Consider the following 14,281-nt stretch of genomic DNA (forward strand, 5'->3'; position numbering starts at 1 on the left):
TTGGGGTGATGTTGGTTACAAGTATGCAACATATAAAAGCAATATGTCAAAGAATATAAGAAATATTTGGGGTAGTACGCAAACTTTAACATAGATTAATCAATAATATGCATATTCTAAGTATAAAAGGGGCCATAATTATAAAAAAAATTCTTGATAGAGTTGTCTGCTTTTGTTTAAAGTTTGGGGTCATGTTGGTAAACAAGTATGCAAAATATGAAAGCAATATGTCAAGGGACAATGAAAATAATTGGGGTATTACGAAAACTAACATTTGCACGCTAACGAAACGGTAGGGAAACGCAGACGCCGGGATGAGTAGGATAGTACCACTATATATATTTCATATATAATAGTCGAGCTAAAAAAGGACAAAAATTGTCACAAAACCAGGATTTCAATTTGAAACAAGAGATGTGTTTGTCAGAAACACAATGCCTCCTAATGCGCCGCTTTTTTCTACCTTTGACCTTGAAGGAGGACCTTGACCTTTCACCACTCAAAATGTGCAGCTCCATCATATACTCATGCATGCCAAATATCAAGTTGCTATGTTCAATATTTAAAAAGTTATTGCAAAACTTTAATGTAAGGTTACATTTTTTTATTACCTTTGACCATGAATGATGACCTTGACCTTTCACCACTCAAAATGAGCAGCTCCATGAGAAACACATGCATGCCAAATATCAAGTCGCTATGTTCAATATTTCAAAAGTTATTGCAAAACTTTAATGTAAGGTTAAAGTTTTGGGACAGAATGACGAAGAGAAAGAAAGACAGGCAGGCCAAAAACAATATACCCCCGATCATTCGATCCGGGGGCATTAAAAAGTCTGATAAAGGGAGACAACTCAAACTGAACTGGTTGTTTAAAAATAACCTCCTTTGTTTCAAAATAAACTGTGTTTAGTCGTGACAACCTTGACCTTGGAGATATTGACATACTTCTTTTGTACGACACACCGTCCCATGATGGTGAACAAATGTGCCAATGATTTTAAAATCTCACAATTAACGACAAAATTATGGCCTGGACAAGCTTGTTGTGCCCGCCATCCAGCCCGACCGCCAACATTCGCCAATCTAATAACCAGTTGTTCTCTTCGGAAAACCTGATTAAAACACACTGAAGATTCTCAATTAAACATGTAAAATATGTCTAGTGGTGCGGGCCTTCTCCAAGAGCTTTAAGAACTGGGTCACCCCTGCATCTTTATTGTTTTGTTTATTAAATTTGCTCACCAGTGTGTGCTGCTTTAGCATTTGCGTGTATGTTAAATCATGTAAAGGCATAGCAAAAATTAAAATGTTCTGTAGCTGATCAAAGGCCGTTGAATTCTAGTTTATTTATTCAATAATTCACTTTTCTTAATACTGTCAGATTTAATTTAGTTCCTATAAATTAAATAAATACAAAAGGGTACCCATGTTTGAAGCAAATCAGGCATATTTGCCCGTGTGTCTTTGCAAATTTCTGGGAAAAGGCCTGTGGTGTAACACCAAAACTTGCATTTTTCATAAGAATCCTCATTATTTACCTGGTACAGACGGAAGCCGTTTGGATATCTTCTAGCGGTAAAGGGTAATAGACAGTCTTTCAAAATCTGCTGATATGATATGGAATCCATGGGTCCGGTGAAGAAGCAGCATCTTGTCGGACCCTGGTAGCTAATTCCACCCCACATATGGACCTGAAACAGTTCAATTGGAAATATTGTATTCTCCTATAATTTATTAGGGTGTGTACATTTATTTTTTCCGTGTTCTTACTTAGAAGTACATACATGTTGTTCTTGTAGTTATTTGCTAGTAATAAATGTAATAAAAAAAAAGAAAATTCAGAAGTTTACAGGGAGGTTCATAAAGCAGGAGTTGTCATTTCATTACACACTTAATTAGATGAAAGGGTTCAAGAATTCTGGTAGAAAGAAACCATAAATCAAGCTTACTTATGAGTTTCCTGGACGAGTTTAATAAAATATAGTATGAAATGACGAGTCTAAGATCTAATCATCTTTCTTATCACATGCTATGAAATGAGCAAATTAAAGTGGCCTTTTCACAGTTTTTGGCATATTTTGAAGTTTGTCATTAAATGCTTTATATTGATACATGTAAACATTGGATCTTAAAGATCCAGTAAAAAGTCAAGAATAAAATTAACAAAAAGGAAAAAAAAAAGTAGCCGGTAATTTTTTTTATTTGTAATGGTTATAATACATTGGAAATGGGGTATAGCTAAGCATGTGATAAAAAAAGCTTCAATAAATGATCACTGCTTGAAATCTATATCAAGCAACTCAACATGATTCAGCAAGAAGCTCCAAGTTATACATGTATATCGGGTACTTACTACTATAGTAAAACATTTTATCATATCATGTGAAGCATCTGAAAATGTTAAGCATTAAAGTTCATAGTCTGCATTTGGTCATACAAGTTTTGTGCAATTGATTGCAATTTACTGCAAAATGTCAATATGATTTCTCATAAATATTTCTGCACTGCAGCTTTAATCAATACATTTCAAGATTTTCTCAGCGGCATGCTTAAGTTGCCAATATTATACACTGTCCAATTATAAATATGATGGGCTTAAAACACAATTATAAACTCACCTTGTATGCATGTTTAGGTTTTGCACATTTTCTTGGTAGGCTTGCTAGAGTACTGCCTCTTTTGTAAAATTGAAATGTTCCACTTGATGACATTTCAATGGTTGTCTCATCTAAAATAAAGAAATGCAGAATAAACGAAAATAGCCAAAAGGCCAGTGATTATTCGGAATCCAAAGATTATATTTGCATACATTTGGTCTTTTTTGGTCATGTCACTTAACACAGGGAAGTAATGGAACAGATGATACAGATCCTAAAAATTAGCCAGGGTCCTGGGACTGCAAGCCCTGGTGGGGTCTAGGGATGGAATGCCTAGTTGAGGGTTCTACTCCATAACTGTGCTATTAAAGCAATTCGAAACATAAACTTGAGTATATACATGATAATGTCATCTTAATATTCTTTTAAGAACAAAAAATAACCAAATAGCATATGTATATATATTATGTTGTGTGTGTGTTTGTGTGTGTTTGTGTGTGTTTGTGTGTGTGTGTTAAATGTTAGATAGTTGTCACTCATACTCGATCACTAGTGACGAGTTTACAATGTACATGAATACACAGTTCAATTTGCATCATGTGAGGTTGTGTTTTTCAGTTGTATGGTAATATTCTTCAAGTCATTCTCTGAACAACACCCATCCAAATTAAAATTACATGTAAATACCGTCATGAACTTCGCTTTTAATAGGGCTTTGTGACGAAGCTAGTCAACTCGTACCTAAGTCAACTCGTACCTTCGGTCAACTCGTACCCGATTTGGTCAACTCGTACCCGATTTTTGGTCAACCCCCACATGTCAATTCGTACCCGAATTGGTCAACACGTACCCTCCTAAAAATTATTTATATATATCAAAGACATGAAATATGTTTTTATATATGTTTTTTATATGAATATAGATAAAGATTTAAAACAAAATGCTGTTTTTTTCAAAAGTTGACAAGTTCATTATTTTTCACACGTGTATAATTATAAAGGACGTGTTTTTCGGCGGTTTGTTTGATAAAATGTTGACTAATAACACCTTTATGACAACAGGACCGTCGGCGATTTGTTAAACAATTTGTTTGTCGTGCATCTAAAATGACACGCGCGGTAGTTGTCGGCATTTTCTTTAATGAAATGTTTGATTGTAAACACCGCATGATGACTTAACCAATTAAAGGTATGATCCACTTTGAAGTTAAAGGAGTATGTTTTACTCACTTTTATATGAGTAAATCCCCAAATTACTATATAAAGGCTCCGTCACTGTCCTGTTGAGTCATGGCGTTCGAGGGCGCATGGCGTGACGCCCAACATCTCTAGCCTGAAATGTCTATTTGTCATTAACCGTTTATCCGTTGTGCCCAAATGTTTTATTAACATGAGTGCTTCCGTTATTTCTCGAATTGGTGTATGCACTATGTCTTATAATTTTAACACCAGGGCCCGTATTCACCAACCACCTAAGGGAGAAAAATAACCTAAGGTTTTAATTTTGCCTAAGTTTGTTCATGTTTTCCCCTTAAATTTGAGGAAATGCCTTAAGTCATATTCACAAAACTCCTAACCTTAGAAATACGCCATAGGTTAACCGTGTTTTCCCTCAAAGTAAAGGGACACATACACCTCCCTTAAGTCCAACGAAATCAATTACGAGTAACACCCATAGATCTTATATAAACTGGAATACCAGTTATTTTTTTTTTTACTAACAAGTCATAATACTACACATAAACATTGAGAAAACACATTACTTCGATTATATATAAATTATCCGAGTAGAATTAAATTTCTACGTCATGAATTTCGACATTGTAAATCGCTGACGTATTGTAAATTAAATTATAACTCGCATTTAATTCAAAGCTGGCAATCCAAATTACAAGTAATGGTGATTCAATAATGGAGAAAGCATAAACTAGATTTAACAAACATTTGATAAGGTTTGTTAAACCAGAAAACAAGAATGAAAATTTGGATTATTAAATTTAAACTACTACAGGTTAGGCATTCTAAAGTGTACATATTTCGGACATGTATAGTATTCGGATAAACAGTAATAGATATACTAGATGTTCCATGCATTTAGATTGTGTTTTGTTACAAAAGCTATCATAGGGATGATGATAATATAATGACGATACATATGTGATGAAAAGGTGCTACCATATATCTTAAATTACTTAAATGTGTTAAAAGACTTAAATGTGTTATGATGAAGTAGATTTTAATGAGCATTTATTGTTTTTACAAATAAACATAGTATAGTGATAGAAATAATAAAAGTTGTGAAATGAAAAACTTAATGTGGATATTGTTCGCACAAATTATTTATGTTTTGTCATTATCTTTGTGTACCATTAAAAAATGTTGTGTTATGTATCATGGTATTGTTATTTAATAAAGCAGTATAACTTTTTAAGATATTGTGTTACTCTTAGAGCATATGTTTATAAAAAAACATGCATAATACATACAAAAACACAATAAACGCGATTCGAAATTGACCCCAACATTTTTCAATTTGACTCCTCAAAATTTCAGTCCAGGGGTCATTGACTCCTGGTTTTTAAAATCTATTGAAATCCCTGAATTAGTTGTTAATAAATATATATTTTGAAAGATAAATGATTTCTATATATTTCTTAGATAATATAATGTTTGTATATTGGACATATTAACAAGAATAATATATATATACTTAGGTAATTACTTTAATTAGTAATATCGTACCCTGGTAAAAAAACCATACAGTTTATGTTAGTCTATGCCAAAATATAACTTTAATTGGTCAACTCGTACCTGCAATAAACATAAAAAACATCTAATGCATGCAAACACCCATCGCAATTTGTTTCCATAAAGAACAAATATAAAAAAGGTTGACCAATCTGAAAAATGACTAAAGAAAGAGTTGACCAATTCGAGTACGAGTTGACTAGGGTACGAGTTGACTTAGGTACGAGTTGACTGGCATTCCTTTGTAGTACGTTTATGTTCAATGAAACACTGACACATTCTATCACTAATTTTTTATTACTCTAGTTTACGCATGTAATTGATAATTATAATTGTATAATTAGATGTATCATTATTTTTATTGAAGCTTTTCTGCAAATAATAATACGGCTAATGCATAGAGCTCTTTGTTGTGTCGAATTGTCTGTCGTTCAGTCTTCAGACAATCTTAATTACTTTGATGCTAATGGCGCGTTCTTTTAAAATGCAAATAAATGTGTTAATGCATTCTTTTGGCACTAAATATAATATATTTTTTAAATTATTCAGGTGTTGTTTTTTTTAAGTTTCTTTTCGATTTATTGACTAAAAAAGTCTCGTTATCCATATGCTTTGTGTTAGCTGTAAGCAATGCTTTTGCCTACCAGTGCATTGCGCATGCGCGAAAATCAGGAATCAAAACAATAAAAATGAACTGGTCTATTCGCATTACACTTTGATAGGATATTTCGTACACCACGGTCAGTTATCACATAAGAATGGTGAAGTCCAGGCACGGTTTTACCGGGGGGGGGGGGCACGAGGGGCACGTGCCCCCCCAGCGGTTGAAGACAAAAATTGTATTTATGTGTTTGTGAAACCAACTTGGTTGATGTTCTGATTTCCCCGATTTCCGACAAAGGAAGTGCCTCCCCTCCCTGCTTTTTATCTTAACAACCTTACCGTCTACTATCCACAGGGGGCACCTTTTAGACGTTAACACTCAATTATCACCGTAGCAAAAACTCTTTGCGGCCGAAGATTTAAAGCGTCTAGATAATAGTGAGCGTCTGTCATTTACATTCAATAAGCGTCTGGTTGATCTTGAACGTTGTTTTGAAGGCAAGTATACCAATTAACAGTGTATTGTCATAACCATGGGGACGTAATATATGGAGACGTTTCTTGCGGTATATAATACAGCGTTTCACATCATTTTCTTCATCACAATGAAGCGAAAGGCAACAACGCTGGATCGATTTTTTGGTCCATCCAAAGTCCAAAAAAAAGTTATTGAGCCTAAGGTGAGAATTTATTAATAAATATTTTGGTATTATAATCCGTTAATTGCGTTAAGTTTATTCAGTTTGTTAATTTTTTAACTCTAAAATATTGCAATGAAAGAACAAAAAGATTGAGTTTAAATTTATTAACAACTTTCTTTACACTGATAGTATGATAAATAGTATGATAAATAAGACAATTCAATTAAATTTGCATGTTCTGCTCTATATAAGCATTGTAGTAATTAATTTAATGACAGTAATTGAACTTTATTGAATATTTTATGCACTTTTTTCAGCATTTGAATTTTCAATTAATAACAAACATATTCTATAAACAGTGGTTATTCCATCAGTAAGACAGAACCTGGACAACTTCAGTCTGGAGTACTACTTTGATGACCTCCCTTCACCAGGAACACTTCAGGCAGACATTGAGTGCTGGAGGTGTAAGTGGGTAAATGATCCCAACCCCCCTTCAACATTAAGTGCTGCATTAAAAGCATGCAATAGACAGATTTTCCCAAACATTTATACGATATTAAAAATTGCAGCAACATTTCCAGTGACAAGATGTGAATGCGAAAAGAGCATTTCAACGTTAGGGAATGTGAAAACAAACTGTCGTTCAACAATGGGGGAAGAAAGACTCACTGGTCTGTGTCTGATGTCAGTGCACAGGGACATTCATGTGAATGTTAGTGACATTGTCAAGCAATTTGCAAGACAGAATCCAAGTAAAATGAAACTGCCTTGTATTTTGGAGTATTTTTTAAGCAATGATGACAATGACTTGTCTTAACTTAAAGAGAGTGATAGCTTGTACATTTTCCTGATGACAGTTTGAAAATTGTGATTTTTTTGTTTGTTTGTATTTGTTACTTGTTGAACAATTGAATGGCAATCACAATTGGAAATAAAAAATTAACATTATTTATAAACAGCATTTTCTTTTACTTCTTTATGTTGAAAGCACCATTATAAAGTATAAAAATAGTCTTTTTTTCTCAGGAAATAGCCCAAAAACGCACCACAGACGATATAAGAACCAAAAATTTTCCGGACCCCCCTAGATGTGCGCAATAAATCTTGTGCCCCCCCCCCCTCCCCCAACTGGGTCCTCTCTGGATCCGGCCCTGAAGTCTCAAGTGTTTAGCAATCCCAACCGAGCTGCACCCAGCACTATTTAACTTTCTTATTGTTGTTTAAATGTGTTTTGATGTCCGATGAGGCATTCGCAATAATTGAATATCCTGAGTAGAATACAGTACCCGATCTTGACGGAAAGGATAACTTACACTAAATTAAAAACAACAACACAGACATAACGTTTACAAAAAATCCCTCTTCCGCGCATTTGATTTGCGCGCCGTGCTGTAAATCAATAAATAGGATATCTAAATATAGTGCACAGAAGCCCCGCCTTTTCATCGGTTTTCATCGCTACGCATGCGCAATGAAGTAAGCGCAAACAATCGCTAACAATCGCAAACAAACGCTTAAAACGGTTTAAAACGGTTAAAAACGCAATCGCTATTAATCGCAACCTTGCGGAACACAATCGCTAACTCTACTGTATTGTTTCAGTAAAATATTAATGTATAATATTGTCACTCGCATGAGCTTTATTGTTTTTCAACCGTTTTGTTGCCCTGATAATTTCTTCTGTCGATATTGGATTATCGAGTTCGGGGTACGAAGGTTCTGTGTTTAGCCTTTTATCAAAGTCATGTAAACATGTATCGGCATTAACGAATTTATATTTACGTTACCTTGGTCAGCTTATTTACTGAAATAATTGTGAAATTCGCTTAACGATATCGTATCTGAGCTTTGTGATGTAGTCTTACGTTTTAATAATTTCCAAAATTCGCGGGGGGGGGGGGGTTCCGTATCATACTATTCCTTTGTTTGCTAAGATCATTGTTGTACTTTAATTTCGTTTTTCTATACGTATACTTGTAATTCTTTTTCGATGCAATCATTCGCTCGCGTGTATGTTCATTTTTATTTAGATTGTTCTCGTATAAAGCTCGTGTACATCGATATTGTTTGTTTTTACACTCTTCGTTAAACTATTTTTGCTTATCTTTTCCAGAGTCTATAAATCCTTTATTTTCAGGTTCAACAATGTGCTTAAAATATTTTTCTCTTTTCGAATTTAAAAGTTGCTAACTAGAATATCAGGATCTATGTTTAAATCGATTTGCGATAAAAGCGTTTGTTCCAGATTTTGGACATCGCACGTAACATCTCGTAAGAAGTCGCATTTGTTCCCAGGTTTCCATTTAAAATAAACAATAGGATTAGTATTACTTGCTGAAACCGCGAAATTCATTGGGCGATCAAACGTTAGAGGCGCATGATTAGAGAATTCCGTAAAATCGTTAACGGTAAAATTTACAAAATCATTGAAATTGGAACGCGCAGTTAATACATAATCCACTAGGCTTTCACCGTTGTGTGTTTAGCATGTTATCTTACCTATGTTATGGTCGTTATGTAACCGCCCATTCACGATACGTAGCACATATCTAATAGGTAGTCTCCGAATCGATTCGTAACCCGGTCACTATTTGATCATGGGAATAGTCTCAATATCTAGGTCAGAAACAAAATCAATATTGCTCATATATCTATCATTTTCGATATAATCAGCTTTATTTCCCGTTCGCGAGTTTGTGTCTCCGGTGAGAAATACTTTTCCTGTGGATTGATAAAATATTATATCAAATTCAATACATTGAAAAATATCATAAGAATACAAAGAATGAGCAGGGGAATTTTCAGGTGCAATATATACATCACATATATGAACATCAGATTCTGTATTAAAAAATAACTTATCTAGTTTAAGCCAAACAATACAATCAATATCATTTTTAACTAATGTGACACCTTTACGAATAGAGTCTTAAATATAAATTACAATACCACCACTCGAGCGTTTCGCTCTTCGGTGTTGTAAACGTCTGTATGAGTTAATAGGTTTGCTATATCCTTTAAGATCTATGGTAGAGTCTTTATGTGTCCAAGTTTCAGTAAGACAAATGATATCGTGACAATTTTGAAAAGATAAAAACTTACTATCAGAGCATTTAAGCGCTGTTAGTCCTTCCACATTCCATGTGACAAATTTTATGACATTCTCACAAACGTCCTATTCCTTATACAGTTGTTTGTTAATATACAGCTTGTCAATTTTAAAATATGCCTCCTTTCCCTCGGATCTCGCGTTTTTCATGATGGGTATGAGCCTTCGTCGGACCTCCATTACTTCCCGTGGATACTGCTCGGATATTCCGAATGGGGTACCTTTAAGTTGTTTCGACTCCTTGCGGACCCTCTCCTATCCGGGTAGTATGCGAATTTCGCAACAATAGGACGCACTTTATTAGGTTGATATCGTCCTATACGATGTGCCCTGTGCAACTTTATTTCAGATTGGGCGTTTTGCACGTGCAGCCTTTTTTCAATGAATTCCAGGATTTTTTGTCGCATTGTTCGTCTTTTTCCTCAGGTATCTGGAAAAACAAGAAATTTTCGCGCATACTCCGGCACTTGAGGTCCGTTATTTCCGCCTGAAGTTTTTGTTCTTGCAGGATCGCTGAGTCCTCACGGTTTTGCGAATTGCAGGTGGATTTTATAGTTGAGTCAAGTTCACTCTGATTTTGGTTAAATTTTCGATCATATTCCCGCTGAAATCACATGATTTTTCTAAATCCTTTATTCGGGTCTCAAAATTATTCATTCTTTGCTCAATTTTGTCAATTCTTGAGACTATGCCCGACACTGTTTGTTGTATTTGATCCAGCTGTGATAATTTTTTGTCAACAGAATTCAACCTTTCCAAGATTGATGACAAAATGTCTTAGCTTGGTAGCGGTGATGGCGTTCCCGGCGGTATAAACCCTTGTCCATAAAAATTGGGCGTATTCATTATGTATGAACATGACATCTGCGTAAGTTGTGGGCTGCCATAGAACTGACTTGACTGACTTGACTGACTCGCCTGTGATTGACCGATAAGATTCGTCACTGGCGATGCTTGAGCATTTTGCGCCATATTTTTTCCTTTGTTCCGTTTGTTCGTGTTTGGTTTTGAACTTTATTGACCGTTATCCGGCGAATCTTTGGAAGGTTTGCGTTTCTTTGTCATAAATAATCATCCATTTGTTCACTAAAAACACATTTTATTCACGATCACACGTTAAATCCATGAACTTTCAATTTTTTTCGATGTATTTTGACTATGATAATTCTTTATTCCGCCATGTAACGCATGCGCAACAATAACATTTTCGGGTCATTCTTTAAAAGAGCGAATAAATTTTAACAAAGATGTTAATAACGCTGTGAATTACATACAAAATGTAATTATATTAACGAAATATTATATATTCAGCATGTTATCAATAATTTAAAACTGAAGCTTCAAATTGAAAAATAAATAGCCCTAAACAATGATACTCTTCATATATTTGAACCAAAATGGTAACAATTACATGTTAAACTATCTGTCTTAGACATCCGTTTTAGGGGTTAATACCTTCAAAATACAAGATGTTAATAACGCTGTGAATTACATACAAAATGTAATTATATTAATGAAATTTTATATATTCAGCATGTTATCAATAATTTAAAACTGAAGCTTCAAATTGAAAAAGAAATAGCCCTAAACAATGGTACTCTTCATATATTTGAGCAAAAATGGAAACACATTAAACTTTCATAAACAAGTCCAGTATGCATTCTACCTACTTTATGCAACTCATCCTTATTCATAATTATTCTTTTATTCTTCTGTCTTAAAAATCACAAACGGCCAAAGAAAACAATACACATAAGCCTTTTTTTAAATCAAAAGGAAACCACAAGGTCAAAAAAGTATATATTAGCATATCTTGTATAACATGTTTGAACATTATTGCTGCTACATGGTATCATTTTGCTGTATGATCATAGACATGTATACATTGTATGTCTTATAATGAATAAAAAAAGTTTGAGTGGTAATTGGCGATTAAATAATTCGTAAAGTCATTCTCCCCTTCTACATCTTATTTTAGTAGAGCAATTGTTTCTTTCTTGCGTGTGCAATTTGTACTGGTTTATTAGTATTATCAATTTTATTATTATATATTTGAAAAAGAAAAAAATATAAATTCATTATTAGTTAATACGGTAATCAATAAGTGTTGACACAGTTACGCAATTTTCCACTGTAATACACTCAACACATCGAAAACGATGAACAATATCATATGAAATCATTGAAGCTTTTACATTTTCTTATTAAGATACATAATCCCCTTGCATCAACCGAAAGTTAATTATGAGATTTAAGTACAGTAATGCCATCATTGTTTTGTTTTTTTACATATTTCAGGAATGTTGGATGACCAAGAGTTGTTTCAATTCAAGAGCACCTATCAACCCAACTTCTCGCGATTTTTCAATTTTTGAATCGGAAATAGTGATGACTACGCCTTGATCAGACGCGAAGAATTCACGAAGACGCCATGAACCACGTTCTACAATGGGATATATTGTTATTTGTTGGTTTGATTTTACAAATTATAATGGGCTGTTTTTTCCTAATAGCCTCACAATTGAAAAAAACAACAACAACAACATTACAGGTCTATACGCATCTGAAGACAAACGTATAATAATCTTTGATAATCTTTTTTTTATAGTGTATGCTAAAACCACAATTTTATTGTTCGCTAATGCTGTCTTCGAATTTTCTAAAGAAAGCACTGTGAACTTGGTACCATCAAACATTTTTAACTAAGGTTTTCCTTTGCGAATGAAGGCCATCATGAATATTGATATATAAACTTAATTTTGCTCGTATCACCAGCTTATACGGATTTCTTAAGTAATATGTACTGTTACTAATATTGGTAAAATTGTCTCATGCTTTCAATGTGATTTACATGTACATATCACCTCACCATTAGTCATTATTCGCTATTCGAACCTCTTTCAAGTGTCCCACTCAGTTGTGATGTGCCTATCATATCTGTTTCATTTGTGTTGTGATTATCATAACTGTTTCATTTTTAATTATTCAGCTCGGCTTTTCATGTTACAAATGTTCAAGTACCCTTACTAAATTTTGCTCTGCATATAATTACTGTTTAAAGTAAACGTACTCTGTTGGGTTTGCCTGCCTTATTAAATAGTTGTTAAGTGATTTTTTAAAATGCCGTTTGCCTTTTTTACACCATATATAATTTGCTTCGTTTGCATTGATTTTTTTGCGACTGTAATGTCGGTTTTTATCTTAACGTTATCCTGTTAAAGCTCTGTCATTAACACGTTGTCAGTCACTGATTTAGATTTGCTGAGGCTCACAAACATGAAAAGAGATAAAACGATCACTCTTAATTACTTCTATATTATCATGGCTCTCATGAAACACGTTCACGAATCAATCCGAGTGTGAATAAAGGGCACACCTCAAACGATTCATTTATTAGGTTGCTAGTATTATGTAAGTAGTGTTGAGCGCTGTGTATGGTACCTTATCTGCACGTTATATTCCTATATTGCCTTTATGTATTTACATAATACGTAAATAAATTATATTTTACCCAAGATGGTTACCAACTCGTAGATTGCTAATTTAAAATTAACCATTGTTTTGTTTATTTATGCCACTAGTTTAGGACGTTTAAATACCAAGCACATAATAAACATATAACAAAGCAATCGTTGAATGAATAGACACTTCCACACTGGTTTGAACCACAGACCCTTGGAGTAAAAGTCTAGCACTAGGACCCTCCGGCCATCCGTGCTAATCCAGAGAGTGGCTTATCTTATTCTTTATATAAGCTATCCCCGTAGTGACAAAAACTATAGCGATAGCAACAGAAATCTCCAAATTATTCCATCGTTTCGCGTTTGTAACGCTTTATATGTTTAGGTTTTGAACTCGTCAAAAGATACATATAATGGATATTTTAGCGCTTGGCAAATGTTCAGTTTGACTGTTTCTTCGAAATGATCGTACTTACAACGAACATTTGCGAATCTGAAACATTTTTTTCAATTTTGTCAATTAACCAAAACGTGAAAAGGTCGCTTTAATACACATAATACATATGTCATGTTTCGGAGTTTTTAATGTTAGAACTTGCAGTATTGTTAATAATTGTATTTTTGACATAATTGATGTTTACACTGGGGATATTGTTTAGAGTTATTTTAATGATAAACTACTTAAGTTTTATGTCAATTACTCGTTGACACGTTGATCGCAGTACACTCTACGTGAAAAGAGACGACAACGAAATGATTCCACTGAGCGTCCTGGTTGTTCCAACAATAGCGAAATCCATCGACACAAGCCTCCTGACAGTTGCAGCCATATTTACCTATCTCCGACGGTTGAAGTTAGCCCAACCAGTCTCAGTCGATTCAATGCTAGACTTTGCCGTTCTGATTGGCGCAGACCACTACTTGGACTTGGTTGAAGACACTGTTATACGCGGGAACGGTCCTACAGCTGTGAAGTCCAAGCTAGGCTACCTACTGTCGGGTCCTGTTCATACGGGGACTACATCAAAAACCACAGGCGCATTCTCTTGACGGATAACGACACACACATGGAAACAAAACGCACAAATGAGGAAAATGATTTCCATATAAACTCCAG

The sequence above is a fragment of the Dreissena polymorpha genome, chromosome 12 (genome assembly GCF_020536995.1).
Source record: "Dreissena polymorpha isolate Duluth1 chromosome 12, UMN_Dpol_1.0, whole genome shotgun sequence".
Classification (NCBI taxonomy): Eukaryota; Metazoa; Mollusca; class Bivalvia; order Myida; family Dreissenidae; genus Dreissena; species Dreissena polymorpha.